Source organism: Gekko japonicus, unplaced genomic scaffold (assembly GCF_001447785.1).
Source record: "Gekko japonicus isolate JY-2015 unplaced genomic scaffold, Gekko_japonicus_V1.1 scaffold1137, whole genome shotgun sequence".
Taxonomy (NCBI): Eukaryota; Metazoa; Chordata; class Lepidosauria; order Squamata; family Gekkonidae; genus Gekko; species Gekko japonicus.
In genome coordinates, this window is record NW_015175393.1 from 250,809 (window position 1) to 270,062 (window position 19,254).

General features: G+C 43.3%; 1 long non-coding RNA gene across 1 annotated transcript in view; it reads left to right on the forward strand.

Annotated features, from left to right (window-relative positions):
- The window catches only part of LOC107122546, a 74,653-nt gene that overhangs the window by 39,873 nt on the left and 15,526 nt on the right, over positions 1–19,254 (forward strand). The window contains exon 2 of the long non-coding RNA XR_001482925.1: positions 4,814–4,919. This is a non-coding gene — a long non-coding RNA (uncharacterized LOC107122546). The remainder of the gene's footprint in view (positions 1–4,813; positions 4,920–19,254) is intronic.

Consider the following 19,254-nt stretch of genomic DNA (forward strand, 5'->3'; position numbering starts at 1 on the left):
GCTTTTAAACTCTCTTCAATGTTTTTTGACTGAATTCATGAATAAGTCACAAAGAAGGAACGAATAAGAAACTGGAATGCAACTTCATCCTCCAGGCTGTAGCTGGAGGGTAGGAAAGTTTGAGAAGACCTTGCCTGTCTCTGAGCTTCTGCAGAATGAAATTTCTTCTCTTCAGGTTTCTCTTTTGATCAAAAAGGAATTAATTTGAAACAAAAAACCAAATTTCTAAGAAGAGGGAAAGAAATGGATTGTTAAATTTCAGGGAGAAACTGAGTTATGAAAAATAAAGAGAATTTTTTGTAACATCAGTTGCCCTATTCCTGGAATTCCTCAAGCAGGCATCTTTGAAAAAAATCTCTCTCTTTGCAGCAGGTGCTCAGGACAAATAAAGGCAGTCCCCCTTCCTAATGTTTTTCCAGAACGTTTTGCAGGTCTTCATTTATACCAGCCCCAGAATGTCCTTGTGAATGCTATTTTCAGGCAGAGAGAAATAAATAAGGTGTCACAGCACAGGACACGTTAGTTGCCTCCCCCCAAAAAAGCAATAACATTCCTTCTGTTTTCAAGGGTTATAGGCATTTCAAATGAAATTAAAGAGATTTTAGTGAAGGCTAAGAAAACAGCTTTGTGTTTTTGTGTTTTACTTTGACACTTAATGATAAATATATCTAATTCTCAAAGTGGCCAGATCTGTGGATACTTAAATCTGGAGTCTGGAGTCATGAACCGACAAGATAGATCTTTCTAGGAACATGCAAAACATCCCAGGTTTGCAGAAAAATCTGAAATCTTAAAAACGCATGCAAAATAGCTTTGCCAGCCTTCGACCATTGGTTTTTGTCAGTAAAATGTATGGGGAGTGGCAGGGCCCTTCCCAGGGCTTGTTTTAGTGTTTGAGGGGCAGATTAAAAGTTGGTGGGTGGGAAGGAGGAAAGGAGACAGTGAAAGGTGAGGATATGGGGCTTCCAGAAGGAGGAAACAATGAAATTAGTGTTGCCAGGTCTCCTCACCAGAGTGGGCGGGATGTCATTGAGCAATGTCCCTATGCAATGACGTCACCCAGAAGTGATGTCATAACATTAGGATTGTTGCACATGACACTGTTTTGGGGGCAAAAGATCTATGGGGTTTTTGGGCTTCGAAACCATAGAGTTTGCCCAAAAACCAGAGCACAGCGAGTGACATTGCTGACATGATGTCACTTCCAGGTGACATCATCACATTAGGGATATCGCCCAATGACGTCCCTATTTGGTGGTGGATTGGCCAGCGGCACATCACAGACCTGAGCCTGGCAGCCCTAGATGAAATTGTGTGAGGAAGGGGATACGGGAAAATAAAGTGCTCTTCACAAGTCATTGTGTGTTCCCCACCATGCAACTGGGTCATAGGTTTTCTTGGTAGATGATGCAAGGGGAGGGAAGGAGGGAGTGCTGAAGAAGGGGGGTGGCAGAAAAAGATACAGTGGATGGTGGGTGGTAAGGAGAGAAGGAAGCAGGAAAAGAGGAGAGGTGGTGGGGATGCCCTTCACAAGTCCTTGCAGGTCTCCCATTTGTTTATTGTATAAAACAGTTAATTAAACCGAAGGTTCTCCAAATGCGAAGGTTAACTTTTCCTGTGTTTGATATGGAAGTTAAATGTCAGCATATCTACTTGGCAAAGATCGCTGTCTTTAAGAACTGGTGCAATCTGATATTCAGGCTAGTTTCAGGTTGCTCCATTTTACACAAATGTATTATTTATTACCAAGGCTGTTGAACCACTGATAGGAATGCTTACTAATGAGCTCCAGAGTGAGAGGGATTTTGACCTCCTTGTAATGGAAAAGGTTATTATGAAGCTCTGGAATGGGGGGGGGGGGGATTTGACTTGCAATGCTGGGACTATTTTTTATATATACTGAGTTTTGTGATTGTTCATGCAAGAAGAAACCAGTTTGATTCGAGATCAAGGTAAGTTGAGCTAGTCACCTTGCTACATCATCTTAACCAGAATGATGTGAGCCCTGTAGAGTGTTTCTCTTTAGGTGTTTTGAGCTCAACCACTGAATTTTTGTAGTTCTGAAGACTTTCCTATCAACAGTATGGATACTTGGCACAAAGGTCCATTATGTCTGGCAACAGATGTGTATGTCATAAAAATAAACAACAGGTCATATTGCCTTTCCAGGAGTTAAAAACGACTTCCACAAGTGCTAGAAAGACTGTGATCTAACTTTTCAAATCCTTACCAATGAGATAACTTGAAGGGGAGTGAGAACACCTCTGGCCTTTGTGACCTAAGCCTTTACAGTATGATCCTGAGGAAAGTTACTCCAATCCAAGCCCATTTGGAATCAGTAAAGTCTGTGGTTCCCAATTATATATCAGCCATAGTCTCTGTGTTGTGGATGTACAGAAGATGTTGCCAGAATTAGTTCCCTTAACCTTTTCATCTAGCTTCACCAGAAGTGCTTTTTCTGGTGTGGTTTTTATAGTAGTTCTTAGTGGATTTCTGGCCCTAAGATGATTCTACCCACGCACACCCCCGCGCCCCCCATTCTGAATCCCAAATAAGAGGTTGTTGACTGGGATGGTGGTACAGTCCTGCCAAAATCCAGCCTCTCTTGAAAGAAATCTGTTAACAAGAATGAACACTTTCATAAATATGTGGAAACTAGGGAAAAGGGAATGGTTGGTTTGGAGGGTGGAGTCTATGGCTTTGTACCTGTCCGAGGTCCCACGCCTCCTGAAACCTCACCCTCTCCAGGCTCCATCCTTCACATCTCCAGGAATTTCCCACCTGGAGTTGGCAACCCTATCTCCTTCCCAGCCAATCATCAACCTACCTTTATTTCCCCCTCACTCTTCAACTTTCCACCCCCACACACCTGCAGCTCTCCCGTGCTCTGAAGCCCTGACTGCTACGTCACATTGGCTGTCACGGGGGCCACCTCAGCAGCATATAAGGATACAGAGCCCACCATTTTCTCCAGGGGAACTGATCTCTGCCATCTGGAAAGTAGTTGGAATTCTGAGGGATCTCCAGCCCTCACCTGGAGATTGGACACATTTTACCTCAGAACAGCAAAACTGTTTAGAATGTTAGAGGCAAAAGCCAATCAAGTCGCATATGCAAACGACCTCTGTATTCCGAGGCAAAGGCCAATGAGGCTGCATATGCAAATAACCTCTGTGTTCTGACTGGCTATGGGGGGGAGAGGAACAGCAAACTGTTTAGAATGTTGGAGGTGAGACTCAAGCAATGCAGCCAGCGGATAGGGACAGATTTCGAGTGACACACCAGGGTGCCAACCAATTCCGGAGCGTGTGGAATGTTCTAGAGAAGTGCCACCACCATTCGGCTTTTATATATAAGGGAGATATGCACATGGACCAATCTTTTCACAGGAAAAGATACTATACTTCTGTTCCATTCTTCCTTTCTTCATTTTAGATAAACCTGTTTATCTCCTCCTACTGAAGAAGGAGAGAAACAGCTGATCAAAATAGTCTGTGCAGAGGAGCCTGTTGATTCCAAAGAACTGTGAGCCATGCTCCTCACACAGAACAAATTTCCCATCTCCTGCTGCAGCCCCTTCCACACCCTTGGGAGTGACATGGCATGCAGTGTAGTTTGGTCTCTCTCTGCAGCATCAAGTGGGAGCTGGCTGAAATTGCTCCCTTCCCATTGTACAAGCAGAAGTGTCCGTGAAAAGAAAGAGTTTAGATCTGATGCCCTTATTTCCTGGGAGTCCTTTGCAATGTTCCCTCTAAGCTGTGAGCAAAAATTCCACTTTGTGAGCTACTGGCATTGAAGTTGTGAGTGAACGATTTGGCTCCTGCACAAATTAATTTGCTCTGGAGCCCTCCTTCCTGAGCTAAGACAAAAATGTGTGAGCCGGAGGCTAAAAAACTGTGAGCTAGCTCACACTAACTCAGCTTAGAGGGAACACTGGTCCTTTGCTGTCATTAGACAAAGCCTAATTCCCAGAGTGCCCCCCTCCAAAGTGGTACAGATTCCACAGTAGGCCAGCAGTTCTAGCACGCCATCTTTAACACCTACCCTGAAGGCAAAGCTTCCCTTCTATTTTAAAGCCTCTTTGACCCAATTTTTGTGTGTTTCCTCGTTATAATTCCCTTTCCATGCATTCCAGGGGAGAGGATGGAAATGACAACCCCCCACCCACCCACCCCCCGATTTATTCAACTCTCTTATTTACAGCAATCGTTTATTTAAAACTGAAGGCAGAACTGGAAAACATCACATTTTGTTAGGAGTTAGCTGAGAAGAGAGTGTATAAATACTTGGGTGACAGCATTTTTAGGAGGCTTGGCATTCAGATGTCTAAGATATTTCCCAGCCTGACCTAAGCTAACGTAGATATTTAGAAAGGAATTATATTCTCAGTGTGAATAATTTCCGTTAGTAACTTCTAAAAAAAAGTAGAAGTCTGCCTTTTATGAAAACTGAGCCTGTGAAAAAATACTTTAATATGGCGAAGTACTTCCTGGTTGTGCACTGGTATTTTCAATGTCAGGGATTGCCTATTCAATTTTTAAAAACTTTGCACAGAAGACGTCTCCATCCCCCCATACACTATATAGCAAGCTTTCAGCTTCTAAAGAAGTTTCATCATTTTACCTATGTCTGTATTTCCTATATCTATATACTGTCTTTCTGCCACTGTAGTCAAACGGTCTACAGTTCAAAGCCATGACTCCTGGCCCATGTACACAAGAAAAAGCGCTATATAAGTAGAAACAAGTATAACATTTCTTTCACTGAAAAAGTTTGCTTGAAATTTAGTTCCGATTCCTTTCCTGTCTTACAGACTTCAAGAAATATGCATTGTTACAATTTTACTTTGGAATTGATGAAGTGGAAATACAGATGAAACCAGTTTGCAGAATATCGACCATACAGCTCTTTGATTAAAGGTAACGTCAAGAAGAAAAAAAAGATTGGCCTATAATAATTTTACTGAAGCTTATTTCCTTTAATATCCAGCGGGCAAAACAATCTGATTTCCTCCTTTGCTGAGTTGGTGTTCAGTTTTAAAGTAGGCTGTCCATTTGTGGGTGCAGCCACATATTGGGAAGGAAATATTTTTTTCTTCTCCTTGAGGAGGAGGTGATGTAAACAAACATATCCATGGAATGCAATCCAAAAATCTTATACATTACTTCTTCAGGAGGGGTTTCTCAGAACTGATAATGTAGCAGCAAGTCTGAGATCAGCGGGCTGGCAAGAATGTGGTTCTCTGCTGGCAGAACTCCTCCTTTCTGTGGAAACACTTCAGTGCAGCCAAACCTATGTCTGCACTGGTATTAACTATGGTTAATGTTCATCAACAGAGTGAGTTTATAACCCAGGATTTGAGAGCTGCTTCAAACTGGTTTCAAATCACAGTTTACAGGCTCACCCAGATTCGTGTTGTTAATGGTTTTGTCGTTACCATGGGTGAGGGGGGCACGCAAGAGAAGAGGACAAAAGCAGATTGGCCGCTTACTGGGGGAAATCCCGCTGACCCTCTGCCCTTCTCAGTCCCTGAGCCCCCCATATGCCCCTGTGGTGGAGCTGGTGAGAAGTAGCATGGCAGTGCATCCTTTCCCTCCAACCGGCTCTTTGGCCTTCTGTCTGGTTATGGGGCACAGTAAAGCTAGGGGAACGGTCCTTTCCAGGGCCATTTTGGCCTCCCATTCCACCCCTGGAGAAGGGGTTGGGGGAATCAGCACACAGTCATACAAGCTTCTCCCAAATCCCATGATGATGATTGAGAGTATGGAAAATAACTGCACCAGACCTATGTACTGATTTACACCGAAATGCAGCATTTTCACTGTCAACAGGGTTTGTGAGGCATTTTCCTGTGTGGTATTTCATTGTCCAAGTCTAGGTTATAAAGCCCTGTGATCCCTGTTTCCAAAAGTACTGGTGAGTTCCAGGTGCATCCATGTTTTAGGATCAGTTTCTTCTCAGGATACTGAGGACGTCCAGTGTGTTTGTGATAACCTGTTTCATTATGAATATGCAAACTGGGCAGCACGAGGAGCAGGCAGGCAATGCCTAGTGTGAAGACATTGTGTGTCTTTCAAAACCTTGAAAAGCTTGCAACCAGTTCCTGAAACACTGCCAGATTGTTTCCCCCTCTCTGTCCAGATTCAGAACTGCAAAAAAATTCAGCCTTCATTTCCACACTTGTGTTAGACCAGAGAGTATGAATATGGTGTAGTGGTTAAGAGTGTCAGACTAGTGTCTAGGAGACCTGGGTTCGAATTCCCACTCTGCCATGGAATCTCACTAGGCAACCTTGGGCCAGTCATACTCTCTCAGCCTAACCTTACTGCACAGGGTTGTGGTGAGGATAAAATGGGGGAGAGGAGCATGATGGGTCCCCATTGGGGAGAAAGTTGGGGTACAAATGAATTAAATTTCAGTCCAGAAACATAACCGAGCATTAAATTCTACAAGTTAAGGGGCTGTGAAGGAACCACAGGGGTAGGGATTTCCTCTTTGTTTAGTTAGTGCTGTTGGGTGACATTGCCAAGCTCCAGGGCTAGATAAGTAGTGTTCTGCGCACATGGACCTGAACCTCAGCAGTCTGGCGCTATAGCACAGTTATACTAAATAGCGAAGGTTCAAGGTAAGATGAGAAAGAAGCTGCTTGTTTAGCTCCAAACCTGAGCTGTGCAGTGCTCTTTCATGTCTGCTGTGGGAGAATTTGGAAAGTGACAGTTGGGGTAAGAAAATGCATGCCTAATGCTCTCCAGAATACCACAAGTTAGTAGCGTCAGCAGGCCAATTTCCTATCCCTGCTCCCCGTTTAGCTAACACTTATTTTTCTGTTGGTGTTCTGTGTCTTCTGGAGGGCTGTGAGTATGCTCAGATCTCACCAGGGCATTTTTTTGGGGGTGGGGGAAGTCTCTTACAAAAACTAATATTTTCTGCACGTCAGGAGGAGTTGCCCAAGCATGCAGAAGCACCCATTTGTCTCTGGGTGGTCCTGTTTCATTATTGCACTGCTAAGCACAGCACTGTCTGTGGGTGGCCTTATAGCGACATCCTACTTATACCCTTGCTAGTTAGATCCTTGAAAGCATCCTGTATGAAATTTAGCACCGCTGCATTCCCTTGCTCCCACTAGTTGTAGACTGAGGAGGGACTGAGAGAAAGACAGCAGAAGCTTCCTCCTTTGCTTCTTCTACCTTTCAAGACAGAACACAAGAAAGTGGGTGTGGACTGCAGCAGTGTTCTTGCCTCTGGGAATAACTTGGAGTACCTGCAGCATTTGCCTGCTCTTGACTTCGTTGACAGATGAGCACTTTCTCAAGTGCTCTATCGCTGTCCGTCCAGCTGGTGTCGTTGTTTTGATGAGCCCAAGGCTTGCATATGGATAATGAAACTATTTCTCCTGTAGGAGTCTTGTGCCATGGTGTTAGCTTTTGAGTCTGGACATTCTGCTTCAAAAGCTGGATCCAGAGATGGTTGGGAGAAAGTCAGGCACACAAATACTTTCAATAAATATTTTTTTGTTTTTAAAAAAAAACCATTGCAGAGGATTCAGGTGAAGATGGAGTACACAAGTATATCTTTCAGATGTATCCACTGTAAGCTTGCTTCTTCCAGAAAGAGTTGCACCCTGTTATCTTTCCAAACTGTACCCCTCAAATTTCCTGAGATTTCTTGCTGAAAGTTTTTCAGTTTCCTACATTTGTAGACATGCATGAGTCTTAAAACATTGTCTGGGCATTTGGGGGTTAATTCTCATTTGTGTGGGGAGTACTTGAGCCGCCTTAATTTAACACTTTTTTTAACCTAAAGGGAGATAAGAACCTGTTACTGTTGAAGTGTAAACATTACCTTTGCACTATGCTTTTGTCCACTCACTGAAAGATTAATAAGATTGACTTTAGAGATGTTTTAGAAACTGCATTGTTTGAACTCAAGGAAATGGATTCTTAGGGAAGAATGTGTCCATAATGTACACCATAATAAATTAGGCTCCCTTATAAAGCACATAGAGCCTTGTTTGCCTTCTCTGTGCTTTAAAATGAATGTTGAAATCAACAGGTTGCAAGTATTTTGTTTCACTGGGAGCAGTGTTAATCCATTGCAGCAAAAAATAATGTGCATCCTATGATACTTTTCTGACACATTTTTATTCGAGCCCCAAACTTTCATCGACTAGAGCATGCATTTGTCAAAGCGGGCTCTTGTCTGCAAACATGCTGGAATAAAAATTCATTTATCTTTAAGGTGTTTGTTTTTTTGTATGTGCATTCCTCTTTGAAAATAGCTTCCTTATACTCTTTGTAGTAAAATAACAAAATATTTTTCTGACCATGAAATATCTTTGCTTCTGTTAAGCATAAGGAAATTTGTGTGGACAGTTATTCATGCTATACTGTAGCCTCCCTCCCAGTCTATATGAAATGTGAGATTAGAAGTTTGAGCACGACGTTGTGTTTATTGTGGTTTTGAAACAGTCAGGTGGATTAATTTGTTTTGTGCAATTGAGCTAACTCACTTTATTAATTATGATTGCCAGTTTCTTGGTGCGTTGTAGAGAATTCTAAAATAACATACTTCCACTATGTATTACAATAAGTCTTACTATTTATAAGAGCCTTGCGTCATCACAGCAGGCAGAGTCAGCAATGCAAGGACATACTATGCATTACAAGGGTCTCTGTATGCATGCAGTGTGTCCAAGGGGATCCCCGTTGGTGGAAGTTGGACCCATCTAGTATTGGGAATGGTTTTGCCGTGCTGTCATCTCTCCACCTTATTCCAGAAAGCACAGCAGATGTTCTCTCACTTGGGGGAAAATCAATAGATGTTTGTATGGACCGCCTTCATAGAACCTTTCTGGTGCACATATGTATATATAAGTCACATTTCCTCTTGATTAAAATTATTTTAGTTTATTTAAGTATATTTATAATTAAGAAAAATATGGAAGTGCACTGACATGCTTAATCTGCTGGGTAAGGCTCAGTATCAAAGCAGGAAAGCCTGACTTTTAACTGTAACTCCCTGCATTTAATCTCAGAGTTCTCATGGCTTTCTGTATGAGGAGCACAAAGGGTTTCCTTAAAGTCCATCACCTAACAGTCAAGTGGCCTCTGTACATAGCACTGTACCTGCCCTGCGGCATAGCCAGCAAGGAGAGGTTCCTAAGTAAGCATTGCCGCTATTGCATCTATACCCTGTGAATCTCCCCCTCCTCTAGGTGCAGCTGTCCTTCTCTAAGCAAACAAATGGGCATCCTCCCCTCCTCCCAAAGGGACGTGAATAGGGATCTGTCCATTTGTCTCTTCTGAAACATGAGCTGCAGGGAATCTCATTAAATGTCTTAATTAAGCCAAATATTTGGATTTGGGGATTCATAAATTCTGCTGTGTGCTTAGTTTTTTTTTAAAAAAAAGCTTATCCCTGTAGTTGCCATATCTGGAAAGGTTTTTTTTTTTAAGTACTTATCTATATTGTGAGTCTCCCAGGGTCTAATTCCACAAATTAAAAAAAATAAAAAACAAATGAGGTTGTATCTTGCATTGATTAATATCAGGAATCCTGAAAGATCTGTGAATTCCCCCCCCCCCCCAAACACAAACACACCCACCAAAAACAACAACAACTACCCACTCCTTTGGAATATCCACATTCAGTTCAGAACGTTGCCTTTGAATGTCCTGGTTAATTCGTCATAGAAGTATGTCCATCGTACGCAGTAAACTGTATTATGCCAGTTGGACTGAAAATCCAAACATCAGGGTTTCTTTCTCTCTTTGTGTGAAAGAGAATTCCTGAGCTTCGTTCTTCTCAGTTCCTTAGCATTTTAGACTCGTAGGGAACACCAAACAGGGGGGGGAAATTGCTTTTTAACATTTTATCCCTAAAGTCCTTCAGTATTTTGTCTGTAGGGGATGGCAGGAGGTGGGGGGGGGGGTTTGCTTACTGAGGGGGAAGACGGTATTCTTATGCTAATCCATTCTCTGGATAAGGAGCAATGCAGCCATGCAAACAATGGCTGTGGAGCCAGAAAGTCTGCTATGCTGTCTAGCATGCCTTGAAAAGCATATGAGACAGGGCGCCTAGGGCTGCTTCAGGGGAGGGGCCCAAGGAAAGGGGAACGCTTTGCTCCAGGTTATTTTATGGAACTGGCAGATGACCAAAGAAAGAAACCTTACTACGCAAGAATTAAGATTGGGATGGGGGGGGGGGGAGAAAGGAGTTGCTGAAATCTGCCTTTTGCTTTTCATACATGAAAATGCCTAGCTTTGGCTGCGCTTACTGTGCCTGGCTACTATTACACTTCAGATTTCACATGAAAAAGATTTTGATTTAAAATTATTATTTCTGCTGAAGGCTCCTTATTGGAAAAAAATATATATCAGCTTCGAACATTGTTTCGTTGTTAGATTTGCACGGTTAAAATGTTAGGGTAAAGAGAAATTACCAACAGGCAAAATGCCAGTAAGTTTTAATTATAACTAACTTTTAGGTATGTCTCCTATAATGCGTTCAAACTCAGCCTTAGAAGAGGCAGACATCTTTTGTGTACTATAGAATTACGGATAAAATGCCACCCAGCAGAAGTTTTATTTAGGGGTTACTTGTTTCTGAAGTATTCAGTTTTGCATTCAGGTAGCTTGGTTTCCCTCTTACATTTCTTGCTACATAACGATACGTATACATTTCTTCTGAATGATCCCAGTGCTGCCCCAAAATACAATAACCCATTGTGTTCAAAGTGAGAAGATGAATTCTTAATACAGTTTCTCTAGCACATTAGCATCATTTTTGAACAGGAAACTATCAGTTGCGTCCACAGTAGAATGAGCAATAAATTGGACATGTTCCTGAATATGATAGTAAACCTTTCTTTCTGTAATTACTACCCCATTCAGCAATTAGCCAGCAGTAGGATCTCCAGCAACAGAATTAACTTCAATGCATTGTGTCTTCTAAAAGTGTATAGTAAGCTCTGCATTGAGGGCAGTAGCAAAATGTTGCAGTTAAAAATCAAAACAACATGGTGTTGGGAATACAGAATCTTGTCAGAATCCTGGCACCACCATCCGCAGTACTGTGATCTTTCAGTATTTTTGGAACTTATTCTGACGTAATGATTTCTCAGAAAACTGATCTGTCAAAAATTACTTTGGGATCAGAAATAGAGTTTCTAGACCTGCATGACCATAACTTTACCCTTTAAAAAAGGACCTGGGGCTTCTTTTCCAGTTCAGAGTTATCTGCAATCTGTAAGCAAACCTAAATGGAACATATAAAGCTGTTAAATATTTGACATGGTGATTAAAGAATCTTACAAGTACTTTGCAGTGTTGTCATATAGTGGAAATGAACCATTGGAGACTTACTGTGAAGGGTCCTTTCTCCTCTGGGGAAAGGAGGACATCTTGGTGGGTGATTCCCACCCTCCAGTCAGGGAAGCACTTCCTGTCTCCTTGGTGGGAGTCACCCATCTCTCCAGTTCTGGCAGTTCCAAAAGCAGTTAAGGATCTCCTGACTAAGAAAGAATTAACACTCAAGAACTATAATAAGGAGAATAATTAGTAACGGTAAGAACAGAAACCTTAGGACAGGAAGTGGTTCTCTGGAACAGAAGAATGAAGAACAACGATGAGTTGGTAGGGACAAGATGTGTTCCTTTCCTCAGAGGAGAAGGACCCTTCATGATAAGTATCCAATGGTCCATTCTCCCTCTGAGACGGAGGACATCTTGGTGGGACCTTCCAAAGAAGTGTTCTCATTCCAGGGTGAGTTATTGTCTTCTTTTTCTAGAATGTGTTGGAGCACTCTTCTGCCAGAGGCCGTGACACCAGAATCATAAAGGTTCATTCTCCATTGGTCCTGGGGGAGGGTCAGTCTTCACGTATGGGGGAAAGCTCCTCCCTCCATTCCAGCAGGGTTCCTTGCCTTTGTTTGCGATTCCTGTAGGGGGGAGGGGCTTCTCCCTCATGGCCCCAGTTCTTTGGCCCCGCCTCAAGGCAGGAGGACACCATCTTGGCATGCTCCATTTTGAGCTCAGCGATTCGTCTAGTACTTTTTATTTTGATTTTGATTTTTTTTTTCCTTTATAGGAATCATGCCGCACAGGCACAGCTCACGGGTGCACGCCTAGAGATATAGGTACCCGGAGAGTGCTGGGGACAGAGAGGGCATGCCGCCCATCCCATACCTGTGTGGGATTGGGCCTTCACCCATAGTCCCCCCCCCCCAGCACGTAGAACAGCCGGTGGAGAATTGGCTGGGGATGAAGAGACGGCCGGCACTCCTTGGCATGGAGCGGCTCGCTAGCTGCAGCCTGAGTGGAAGCACGGCCTTGGACCCCCCCCTCCCCAGTGAAGCAGGGTCGGCGTGGCCTCACAGCAAAGGCTTGCCTTTGCCTTTCCGATCTCTTCAACTGTAGCATGTCTGGCAAAAAGCAGCATTGTTTGTGGCACTTTGCACAGAGTGAGCAGTAATCCCAACCGGTACAACTAATTTGGGGGCTTTAAGTTTCAGTAATGCCAGCCTTAAGAGTATTGTTGATGGTTGACTTTGACACCTTTAGACCTTTATTAGGTGAAGATACTGAAATGAGCAAGGATTTGTTTTTTCTAATATCGTCTGTCCTGTGAATAAAGGCTTTAAGTGTGCGTCTTACGTCCAATGTGTGCCACATTTTATTCTGTGGGATGGGTGGGATTCGAACAAAAAAATGGAAGACAGATCTCCTGAGATCTGTAAAAATACAAGTTCACCTTTGATATAAAGGCAGGATCTGTCCTCGAGACTACTTTGTCCTTGTGGAAAACACACAATTTAGGGTTGATCGATAGTGTTAGTTCAGACACCTTCCTTGCTGATGGTGACGGCTATAAGAAACAAGGTTTTCATTCTTAGCCACTTAAGATGCGTTTCTTTAATAGGCTCAAGGGATTGTCTGGTAAGGACAGACCGAACAGTGTGTAATTTCCATCTTTGAAATCTATAAAGTTGTGGAGGATCTTTTGAGGTGGCTTCCTTGAGAAAACAGTGAATATGTGGATGTCTGGATAGACTGGATCCCTGGAAATACGGTAACACAGTCAACAAGGCTGCAGCTTGGGATCTTAATGTGGGAGCCTTTAGGCCACTGGTTCCGTGCACTTTGGTGTTTAGTCATGCCGGCCACATGACCACGGAAACGTCTTCGGACAGCTCTGGCTCTTCGGCTTTGAAACAGAGATGAGCACCGCAACCCTAGAGTCCCTCGACTGGCTTTCGAGCAAGGGAACCCTTTACCTTTACCTTTTTATGGCCATCTTGCAAAAAGGACAGAATGGATATAATCTTTGGTTTTAAAGGGTCCACCCCTTTCCTCCTGCTCCACCTGACAAATGCCTTCCAAGACACATTATAGATCCTATTAGTGGATTGTTTCCTAGATGCGAATAGGGTGTTTGTTACTGCTGCAGAGTATCTTAGCCAAGTAAAATTTTCCTGCTCAATCTCCAGGTGGCTAAAACTAGCCACTCTGGATGGGGATGTCAAACCGGGCCCTGTTGGAGACCAGGCCCTATGAGGAAAGGCTGAGGGACTTGGGAATGTTCAGTCTGGAGAAGAGATTTGAGGAGGGACATGATTGCTCTCTTTATTTGAAGGGCTGTCACTTAGAGGAGGGCAGGGGAGCTGTTCCTGTTGGCAGCAGAGAATAGGACTCGAAATAATGGTTTTAAATTACAGATGGGAAGGTACCAGCTGGATATTAGGAAAAACTTTTTTGCAATAAGAGTTGCTCAACAGTGGAATCAGCTGTCTAGGGAGGTGGTGAACTCCCCCTCACAGGCAGTCTTTAAGCAGTGGCTGGACAAATATTTGTCAGACATGCTCTAGGTTAATCCTGCATTGAGCAGAGATTGGACTAGATGGCCTGTATGGTCCCTTCCAATCCTATGATTCTATTTCCAGTGATATTGGAAGTGTTAGTGGTGTTTAAATCGCCAGACTCTGGAGTGTGGAGAACCATAGGCGTTGGGGCTAGAAAGGTTCTACTGTGATTTCTGCCTTCTGTTCCCTGGTTTTCCTGATCAGCTTTGGAAGAATCAGAGATAGGCGAACAGAAGGCCACTTGGCCACTGGGATATCAAGGCATAGGTCGCTTCGGCCTTTGGGTCATGAAATCTAGTGAAGAAGCTGTTCACTTGAGGGTTGTGTGGTGAAGCGAAGAGATCTACTAGAGGAAGACTGAAGCAAGTCACGAGCAGCTTTAACTTGATCCTTCTTCAGACACCATTCTCCCTCTTGAATGGTCTATCTGCTGAGCCAGTCCACCTGGATATTCTTTAAACCCTTTATATGTTCTGCCTTGATTGATGCCAGGTTCTTTTCTGCCCTCGTTAGAATCCTGACTGCTTTCTTGTGGAGCTTTGAAGATCTGGATCCTCCTTGTTTGCTGATATAAGTTTTGGCAGACACATTGTCTGTCCTGATTAGAATGTGTTGCCCGATTGTTTGTGAGCCGAAGTGCAGAAGGGCTAGGTAAATCGCCCAAAGCTCCAGTAGGTTGGTGGGGAGAAGTCTCACTCTTGGGCCATCGTACTGGGGAGTCTTCTAGCATCGCGCCCCATTTTGACAGACTGGCGTCGGTGAATACTGGTTAATATCTGTTTCATCTCTGGAATGCAGTATGTTTTATGTAGTATAACACCTCTGTGTCGGTTGTAACAAGCTTTTCTGAAAGTTGACTAGAAATCCATAGTCCTGTAGACAAAGGATAGTTGTCTCTGTGTCTTGTCTTGACTTGGCTGCGGAGCTTGACCTGATCAGTAAATTGTCGAGACAAGGGTGGATTTGAGTCTGCTGTTCTCTTAACTTTAGAAGGAGAAGAAGAGATCGGATTTATGCCCTGCCCTTCACTACCCGAAGGAGTCTCAGAGCAGTTTACAATCCCTTTCCCTTCCCCTCCCCACCACAGACACCCTGGGTGGTAGATGGGGCTGAGAGAGACTGCACTTGAGAGAACAGCTCTGAGAGAACTTGTGACTGGCCCAAGGTCACACCAGCAGCTGCATGTGGAGTAGTGAGGAATCAAACCTGGTTCTCCCAGATTAGAGTGCATGCTCCTAATTCCTACACCAAACTGGCTCTCTCTGGATTGAGTACTATCTTTGTAAAGACTCTTGGTGCCATGGAGAGTCCAAACGGAAGAGCCCTCTATTGACTCCCTGACTCAGAACCAAAGGAATTTTCTGTGGCCTGGAAAAATCAGAATGTGGAGGTACACTTCCATTGGAACTATTGAGGTGAGGTACTCTCTTGAAGTCTAGGATCGCTCTCCAATCTCTGGTCTTTTTTGGCACCATGAGGAATATAGAATAAACTCCTTGTCTCCTTTCTGAAGGAGGAACAGGTTCTATGGCCCAAATTGAAAAAAGATGTTGAATGGCTGCCTGGTTCTGCAATGTTTCTCTAGATACTTGTGAGTGGAGGATATAAGAAAACATTCTGGTGGGGTTCTGATGAACTCTATAGAGTACCCCCATCTGACTACTTCCAGGGACTAGTTGTCTGTCTGAAATTCAATGCATGTCTTTTAAAAATGTAGCAGTCATCCCCCCACCAGAAGTGGTTCATAGTCATGCTTTGGCTGGATTGTTGTCATGGGGTGCTTTGTTGAATCTGACTGTGAATTGCTTGCTGAAATGGTTGTTGATTGGTCCTCTTCTGAAGGATTGTCTGGAAGAGCCCCAATTTGACCTTCTGTCAACCTTGTTGAACCTTGGGAGGACTCCTTGGGAACAGAAGGCGTAATCCCAAAGGGTCTTCTGTCAGCATGATTTAGTGTTCTTTTTCTTTTTTTTCCTTTTCTTTTTTGCCCCCCAAAGGGGATTTTTTAATTTGTGTTTTCTATAAACTACAAAAAACTACAACTAAAGATTGAAAGGGGAAGGGAAACTATGCCCTATCACTATAACTATGGGAAATGGGAAAAGGATAGACTAATACAAGGAAACTACTTGATGGGGAAAGGAGACCACTATTTTAAACTATATTATCTATTGGTTTGGGGAAAGGAGAGCTAATACATATCACGATCTTGTTAGCTAAAAATAAGGCGTATTGACCTAATATTACAAGTTTGGTGTACAATTTAATTCATTGCAGTATTGCTTTAAGAGTATGCATTTAATAGCTTAGCACAAATTCTGCCTTTAAGAACTATTGTTCTTGTTCTAGTCTTTTCTTCCTGCGTTTCTTCGTTTTCTTGGGTTTAGGGGTGGCTGCTCCTTTCTCCGATTCTGATGATTCTGGTGATGTGGAAGTAGTTCTTTTTTAATCCTGTGAATAGGATTCTTCTTCATCATCTTCTTCTTCCTCCTGATCCGGTTTAGAGTTCTTTTCTTTCTTTTTATATTTTGGATTAAACATTTGATCCATAAATTTTTCAGCTTTTGGAACAGAGCAAATTTTGTATTTTTTATCCAAGTAATTGAAACTCAGTTCCTTCCGGGAATAACCATCTATATGTTACTCCCTTTTTTTGCAGAGTGAGAGTAAGCATCCTGTATAGTTTCCTCCATTTTCTGACTTCAAAAGAAATGTCTTTTAGTATTTTTCTCTCTTCATTCTTAATTTTTAAAGATTTTCCCATTGTAGATTTTAGCACCAGTTCTCTGGTAGATCGTTTCGTGAATTTTAAGTAGGTTTCCCCTGGGAGTTTATTTTTTTTAATAAAGTCCGGGTAGATCCTGTAGGCTACATCCATATCTTTCACAAGGTCTTCCTGTTTGTAATCCATTAATGGGGCCAAAGCCTCCGCCAAAAGTTCTTTTAAGTCCTCATTCTTCTCTTCAGGGATCCCATGGAAGCATAGAACATATGTAGATCTTTCCAGCTGGAGCTGTATTAATTGCGTTTTATCGGAGAATCTTTCTTTCTCTGCTTCATCTACCCTCTTATTAATACTCTCAGTCTGTTTTTCTATTTTTTTCAACAGTTTTTCAGTTTCTGAGGTTCTTTTATCCATTTGATTCAGTTGTTTTTGAACATTGTCCAGTTTGGTGTTGAGATTAGTCATCTGTTCCATTAGGAGGCGCAGTGCATTTGCTAACAGTGAAGAAAAGTCTGTAGTTACGTCCTGATTCCATTAAGGAGTCGTTGGTATGTTATTTCCGGTCACCAGTTTTTCCTCCAGCTCCCTCAGCCCTCTCCCAGCCATAATATCAATAAGAAGTAAGTTTCCCAAAACAAGGCAAAAGTTATGCGATTTAAATCCGCTTTATATATTTTGGCAGTTTTTGCCTTCACTTAGCTTCTTATGCGCTTATTTTAGCTTTAAGTCTTTTTATTTCCGATTTAAAACTGCTTTTAAATATTTTTTAAAGGGGGGGAGTGCTTAGTCCCTCTCCCTCCACGCTTCAAACTTAGGCGCTCCAATTACTACCAAGGTCAGTTCGCTTTTTCACCAGAGCTTTGCTTAACTCACAGTTTGGAGACAGGGAGATCTTTTGGAAGCATTGTAAAGTTTTGATCGTGGTCGCTTGCTCCAGCAGTCGTCTCTAAGTGCCATATTGGCTCCGCGGCGACGATACGTTTTGGGGATAAGGTGAGCCTCAATTCCTTGGCCGTCGCCTTGCAAGAGGCTCTCCTTAGCTCCCCAGGCTGAGAGTCTCCTACAGAGACCCCGGGGAGGTCCGGGACAAACTCGGACCCCTCCTGTCGGCCAGGTCTCGGTGCGTCCCCATCAGAGCGAGATGAGATGCGTCCGAGTGGTGAAACGCTTAAACCGGAAGTCAGCATGATTTAGTGTTCTGAGCATCACCTTTTTCTTAACTCTGGTTTCTATGAGAATCTTACCAAGAGCATCTCCAAATTGTCTGTTGCCTTGTAATGGGTAGGTCCTAATTAATGCCTTCAGGTGGAGGTCGGCTTGCCAAACCCTAAGCCATAAGGATCTTCTGCGGATTCCAGAGCCCTGGACGAGAAGATTAAGGAATCCAAAGTGGCATATGTTGTGAATGAAGAGGCTTTGGAAACTCTGTTGGTTCCCTCCACCAGACACCAATTGCTGGCTGGAATAAGTTGAAGAGGTTTTCTGATATAGACAATAGCTGCTCTTCGAAACTATTGATGCTGTCGTGGAGGCTTTGATGTCCATTGTGGTGGCTTTGTGGGCCTTTCTTAGGGCAAAATCAACCTTTTTGTTCATTCTGTCTCTAATTGTGCCTTCACCATCTTCAGATAGGAGTACTGATGACTGTAAGTGCTACTACTGGAGCAACTTCTAAGGGAACTTGAAAAAAAACTGATTAGTGAAAGATGATAGCACAGTAAGTTTCTTGATAAACCCAAGAAACTTGCCTGTTAGCCATAAGTTTTACCCATTCTGCCTTTAACTGCTTCTCAAAAAATCCTGGGACAGGGAATGCTTTCTCCATTACCCTGGACCCAGGAAAGAATTCTTTGTTCTCTTTGGGTCTGCCCTTAGCTTCCGCTGTAGGATGATCTGGTTCCTCTCCTAATGGGCTCTCTTGCAACTCTAAGGCTGCCAGGGTTTTGGATAGTGACAGTCCTCTGATTTCCTCTTATGGACTGTTCTGGGATTTCTATCTCATCCTCTTCCTCATTAGAGAGGAATTCACCTTCTTTCCTCTCCTCAGCTTTGCTATCTGAAACTATGTCTGCTTCCCACTGAGAGCGACCTCTCTCCTTTTTTTACTGCTGTGGTTCCCTTTCTGCACTGCTTTAGTGGGCCAGCTGGATTGCCTTCTTTTAAGAATTTTTTCTTCTGTCTACCCTTGTCTGGTGGGAGAGGGACTAGGGTGGGGTTTAGGTTCTCCTTCTCCCACCTACCAAAAACTGGCAATCTCTTTCCTGGTTTGTCTGAGCAAGGTTATAAATTCAGGAGAAAACATGGAGGGCACCAATTCTTGAGAGCCAGTTTGGTGTAGTGGTTAAGTGCGCGGACTCTAATCTGGGAGAACCGGGTTTGATTCCCCACTCCTCCACTTGCACCTGCTGATGTGACCTTGGGTCAGTCACAAGCTCTGGCACAGCTGTTCCTGAAAGAGCAGTTTGTGTCAGAGTTCTCTCAGCCCCACCCACCTCACAGGGTGTCTGTTGTGGGGAGGGGAAGGGAAAGGAGTTTGTAAGCCGCTCTGAGACTCCCAAGTGAAGGGCGGGGTATAAATCCAATCTCCTCCTCCTCCTCCTCCTCCTCCTCCTGTGCAGCTGACTTTCCCCTAGGGTTGCCAATCTCCAGGTGGGACCTGAAGATCTCCCACT